Here is a 7,026-nt window from a genome sequence, read left to right as displayed (position 1 = left end):
ATCATCAGACCATTAGCAGACAATTTTAATAAACAGTTGTTTCGTTGCATGCATTTCTTTCAAATAAACTGGCGCTATTCCCTTCATACATTTGAACATGATAGTTCATATTTTGAACAAAATTCTTTTTTTGACCATCAACCAAAGCAGTTCTCTGAATATCGGGGTAACATGGTCAAACCTTTTTGCACAAACCACGATCTTAGCTGCCCGATTCTGAATTGACTGAAGCACAGATAATGATTTTTCAGACAAACCATAAAATAGGCTGTTGCAGTAACCCAGTCTAGAATGAATAAACGAAAGCACTAAACTTTGAATAACATCTTTGGTTAAGCTTTTGCGGATTATTTTTAATTTTCGCAGTTGTAAGGTTGCAGTACCAGATAAAAACTTGATATGTTCAGTCATTGCCAGCCTAGAATCAAAAATGACACCCAAGTTTGAAGCTTTGGAGTTGAAGTTTATATTTGAGCCCTCAATGATAACTAAATTAATTTTAATTCTAGACAGCTGTTGCCAAGTTCCAACCAGAAGAATTTGCGTCTTGCTTTGATTGAGCTTAAGACGATTATTTGCCATCCATTTCTCGATCTCGACCAAAAATTTAACAAAACGATCAACTGCAAGACAAAAGCTGCCAGACAATTCTGTGGCGAATAGCTGAATATGCATGACACTCCAAACCATGTAATCTGATTGCCTCAATAATTTCAGAGGTGTAAAGAATGAAAAAGATCGGTCCGAGAACCGAGCCCTGTGGAACACCAAATCTTATCGTTTGAATCGAAGAGGTCTTATTTTTGTAGATTACCTGCTGAGTTCTGTCTGTTAAGTACGACCGAAACCATTGTTCGACAGAACCAGTTATTCCAAATCTATGATTAAGAAGTTTCAAAAGAATGCTATGGTCGACACAGTCAAATACCGAACTCATATCTAAGAATTCAAGAAGCTTTTGTTTGCTGTCGTTTATATTTTCATGCAACTTAGATAACACATGCAACAAAGCAGTTTCGGTAGAATGATGTCTTTTATAACCTGACTGATATACCGATAACAAATTGTTTTTATCTAAGTGTTTCATAAGCTCCTTAGAAACTAATCTTTCAATTAATTTTGACAAGAACGACAGATTTGAAACCGGTCTATAATTATTAAGATCAGAATTATCTAATTTTTCCTTTTTCAAAAGAGGAGAAATTATAGCATGCTTTAACATAGCCGGAAACTCACCAGTACGTAAACATAAGTTTATTAAATCAGTCAAATATTTTGAAAACAATCCTACATATTTTTTGAAAAAGTGTGAAGGAACACAATCCAGTGAACATGTTTTAGATGGAGAGTTCAAAACTGCTTCAACAATTTCGCTTTCATCATAAACAGAAAAAACTGAAAACAAGTTGCTGCAGCAGAAACCAGATGAATGATTAAACTTCCCATCATACACCATCGATTCTTGAATATTTTTAATTTTGCCATTAAAGAATGTAGCAAAATCGTTCGCTTCAAAGTTGGTATATGAATTTGAAGTTTTTTTCTTGCACAACAGTTTATTTACCACAGTCCAAATTTTTTTTAGGATTTCTGTTATTTTCAAAAATGATTTTTTTCCAAAACAAATTTTTTTTCTGGGCGAATATAATATTTTTTGATCGCAAAGCATTATTCAATACCTTCCTATCATGATGTTTTCGTACATTTTGAAGCCATATTAATTTGATTGTTGTGTTTGTTCGTTGTCAAGGTGAGTTTAACTTTCAAAACAATGCAACTTCTATAAACTATCCTTTATTGTTTACAACTTAACTTTATTACCACGAATTAAAAATTAAACCAAGAAATAGTGAAAAATAAAACAAAATTAACTGCAAACAACCAACTGAACAAAAATTATATCCTCTTATTCTTCTAAATTTACACTATAAAACGAAATCAAAATTAAATCAAACACTTTAATATCCTATGAAACTTTAGAAAAATACGGAGAAAATCGAAAACACCGTTGTTGAGTCAGAAGCCAAAAACTATCTAATGGATATATATAATATAGATATGGCAGACGCGTTATATATATATATTGCTCATATATACGTATATATATATAACATCAAGGTCAATCTAACAAACATATGTTGAAAAGTGAATTTAAATTAAAGTAAACAATCAGTCTTAGCCGGTTGTTTAGCGATTATCGTCCTAGTTGCTTTTTTTGTCAATTTATTGGCATTTAATTAAAAAATGTGTCTAAATTTTAACAATGAAATACGATAGTAAGATGTTTGATCGTAAAAAGTCAATAAAATGTCAATTACTACGGAAAAATGTTTAATGTTTACGCGTTTAATTCCATAGAACTAAGAAAAATTAATAGGCATGTAACATTTAATATGCCGTATCCATTATATCCTTGGGTAAAATATCAATATTTACAAAGGAAAAAACTGTTTTGAGAGAAAAATCGACCAAAAAAGAACGTAAAAAGTAAAAAAGGTCACCACAAGTCTTATTTTGGCCTCACTCTCGCAAATTTGGTTAGCTTTTTGGATCTCTCCGTCAAAGTTGTTCAACTTCGTCTCTGGATATAATGCTAGTTACTGTGAGAGAGGCCCTAGAGATGAAATTAGTGTCAGTGCCTTAGTGTTTGTCCGGGTGACACTGTTTAGATATTGCAAAAAATACAACTACTTTCAGAATTTTGCATTGTTAAATTTCAGTTTTGGTTACATTCGGCCAAGAAATATGTCTTCGCTAGTGACACTATTTGCATGACAAAACACCTGGGACTGATTGATTTTCTAGATTCATGAAGACACACACCTCTCAATCAGAAAATCTGAAGCAACATCTATTGCTCGGCAGTAAGTTTTGATAGACTTGTGTCCGCATTTTATAACTTTTCAACAGTTCATGAATGTTATATGTTTGGACTAGAGGCTATCTAAAACATTGATGAAACAAGAATAAATTTCTACGGTACGTCGTCCGAGCAGAATTGTTGTCAAAAAAGGTGTGAATCAAGTTTGTACTATTGTTTTGCTAGAACGTGGTCAATTGGTCATCGGCTGTTTTTGTTAATGTTAATTAATAAATTTTTTGATCTGAAAATATTTCAATAAAATTGCTTTACAACAGTTATTAAATACTGGTTAAATGTGCTCCGATGTTTGGTGCAACATGCCCCGTGATCGGGGAGGTTTAATCTTACGGCAGGCTTGCAAATATACTCTTCTATTGTCAAAAACACGCTAGAATTTAATATATTTTTTGAAATACGTACCTATTTTATGAAGTTTTAATGCAATAATAAAAACTTAATTAGTTAAGTACTAAAAATTGGTTCCGTATTCTCCGGTTTATGCTCCTACATTTAATATACGTGCTTACTGAATTGATTAAATGATATAATATAATAATAATATAAATTTGAGTTTTCAAATTTAATCATTTGCTTGCATGCTTAAATATATTGTCAGCAAAATGATTTTAAGTAATTTGATAAATCGTTTAATTAATTCTTCAATTATTTGTTTATAAATCTTTGTTAATATCTTCAAAGTTTTGCATTTTCATTGGTAAAGTAACTTAATGGCAGTTCATATATAAAAATTATTTTGTACAATTGTTCTTGTGCAGTTTTAAATTTAATTCTTTTCAATGATTTTATTTGGCTTGAATCGCGGTGATAAAATCATGGTTTGGCGTTTTTATGCTATTTGATTCATCTCAAGTGACGTGTGATCTTGTGCAAATGAATCCTAATAAGCAAACAATTCACACCCTGGTTAACATAACTCTGCTGCTCACACAGCTGATTTTAAGTTTCTTCTATAAAACACGCTGAACAAACACCTAAATATGGCGTGAAGACTTGTATATACGCATTTAGCAAGAATTGACGAAAGCATGATTTCTAATTTTGCATCAGTGTTATTGTGTGCTAAAAGAGTTCAACGCCGTCTGTATAAAGCTTAAAGAATGTTATATGGTTTGTGAGCACGTGCATGCTTGAGTGTATGAGGAGGCGTACAGCTTTTGTGGCTGCCCCTCAAAAATGAAGCCCTACTGAATGCAAAACAATTCGTAACAAATTCTGCCTCTACCAGAATGGCATAACGAAGAGCATGAAAACTATTAAATATTTTGTCATCATTGACTTTTTTAATTTTTAAATTTATTTGATAGATATATAATCTTAACTACCTTTTGCTAATAAAAAGTAGATAAATTAAAATAAAACAATATTTTTTAATTTTAATATTACTGATACTTGTTTTTTATGCTTCTTTTTTTATACTCCTATATCAGACATTTTTAATTATTTATTTTTGTATTTCTGAAGTAAATTGACTTGTTTTAAAAAACGAATTAGTTTTTTGATGAGAGATTGTAGTTGTTCTTTTGCTAAACGCTAGAGATTCGGTAGATTTCATAAATTACTGCTTTTATTATGATGTTTTACCAGCATATATATTTTTATTTATTTTTTCATTTTTTTTATGTAAAGGAAAACCAATATAAGTTACTAATATAACTTGTGAATATGCCACCCTTAACTACGACATGAAGTACGTAAATAAGAAAAATTCAATAAAAACCAGAAAATATCAAGTCAGTACTTTGACGAAACAAATAATTAAGATAAAATAAAGGCGAGTATGAACACCAGGCTTAGAAGGTGGTGTCGGGATCTAAGGTGAAAAGCAAATTTGCAAATATTTTCTTAAATAAATACAATTTATTCAAATTTGATATATCTACGGAAAAAATTTAGACCATATTGAAGGTTTGTTTTAAACTGGATGAAATTAATTTGACTCGCGTTTTGTATTTCTTGTGACGCAAGTTTTAATTAAATTGCTTGGTGTATAAAAATTTGAAAACGCTTTTTGAAGCAAATTATTTAAAAATTTAAATACAAATATTGAGCAGAAATAAATGTTAAGAAGATTTATGGTCAAAATTTTATGTTTAACAAAGTAGTGTTTTGAATGTGAATAAGGTTTGAGGTCAGAAAGAAGTCGGACAATTCAGTTTTGGGTCAAAATTAAAATTAGATTGTAAAGATTACATTTTGGACTATTCCCCATAAGAGAATGCAGTAGGTTAGATAAGGGTAAATGAATGCATAGTATAGAGTGATCAAGGACGATTTGTTTAATTTGTATTTAATTCTGTAGAAAAGGCCACAGAGTTTATTTTCAGTAATATTTTGTATATGAAGACTCCAAGAAAGATTGTCGTTGATTGTAATTCCTAGAAATTTTGTGGAGAAGACTCTTGTTATAGGAGTATCGTTTATTTTAAGATTTTGGTCCTGGGCAATATTTGTAAGAATTTTAGGTCCAAATATCACATATAGAGATTTATTTTTAACCTTTTGGAACCTATTAGAAGCTAACCAATCTGAAAATCTCGAAAGCTCAAAGTTTATTGCATCGGAAGATGTAGAGGTATTACCCGGAGTAAAAAGTAGATTTGTGTCGTACGCATATAATTTGCATTTGGTGGAGAGAGAAACATTGCTAATATATACGAGGAACAACATGGGTTTAAGAATTGATTCTTGGGGTACCCCTTTTGTTATTAACTGTGGGATTTCCGCGATTCACTTTTCCATGCTCACCTCTAATGTGTGCGCGTGTGTGTGTGTGTGTGGTGTTTTGTGTGTATGTCTGTGTGTGTATATAAAGTAATAAAGTATAAATGTAATAAAGTATTATGTCATTTGTAGTTTTATCATTGTTACTTATGTTTGTCACGTTACAATCTTTTTTGCTAATATTTTTTTTAATAAACGTTTTTTTGTAATTATTGTTAATTAACATGATGGTTATCCGTTTGAGTTCAGTTACTTTATTCCCTGGATCTGTAGAATGTGTGATGGCTTGATTAAAAAATGATGAGACCGTGCTTGTTTGGTAAGCTTTGCTGCATTCACTCTGTCCATTCAAAGAAATTCCTTTATTACTTGTTTTAGTATAAGCGGAAGTTTTGAATTTGTTGTTGATTTTATGTATAAAGGTATTGAGGAAATATAGTTTGTTGTTTATGGATTTTTCTATAGTTAAATTTAATTACCATTAATATCATTCTTGATAAAGAAATTCATTCTGATATCACCCTACTGGATATCCTTAAAGACTATCTTAAAAAACTTTTTGAAATATGTACTATGGAAGCCTAATTTCATAGTTCCGATAACAAACAAACTGATGGAATTGCTATGGGTTCGTCACTTGGAGTCCTCTTTGCTAATTTCTACATGGAACATCTAGAAGAATCCACCTTCAAAAACACACCACAACTTAAACCAGAAATATATAATATATAATATAATATATTTGAGGCATACAACAACCCAAATACCATAGAATAATTAATAACGACATTTAATAGATCTATCAATCCGTTTTCAAAGTCTCATCGACCATCACTTCAGAACCACCGCCTGCGTGCAGCACACAGACTGGAGACTTCCAATTTTATCTTGAATCTACCTACGTCACCAGTGTAACCATTGCCGCAGGTCTTTAAAAGGTTTCCCGTCACCGGTATAAGCGCGCAAAACAGACACAGGAGAATTTTAACGGGGAAGGAAGTTGCGAAAGTCCTTGGTCCACAAAACTTTGTTGCAGTCATCTGAACCCATTAGCATGGACAGTCTCCAAGACGACTAGAACAAACTGCAACTGCAGAGGACTACCGTTTGATTTCATAAGATGAATGCCGCCTGACGATTGATCTCAACGCGGGCTTGCGATCAGTTTTTTTTCTCATAGACGATGTTCTATTCCTACCTTTGAGCTCCATCCACCTGGGTTCAATTATCGGAGTGGGCCTTCTCCGGGTTTTGAAATCTGAGTTAACCTTCTCTTAAGCAGTTTGATAACGAGTGCTCTCAACCCGGGTCATCTGGTTTAAGCGCCAGGAACTCGCTTTCGCCCCTTCTGCTATATATATATATATATATATATATATATATATATATTTACAATATTCTATAAATTCTACCGAATGTTT

Source organism: Helobdella robusta (assembly GCF_000326865.2).
Source record: "Helobdella robusta unplaced genomic scaffold HELROscaffold_29, whole genome shotgun sequence".
NCBI lineage: Eukaryota > Metazoa > Annelida > Clitellata > Rhynchobdellida > Glossiphoniidae > Helobdella > Helobdella robusta.
This window is presented reverse-complemented; position numbering follows the sequence as displayed.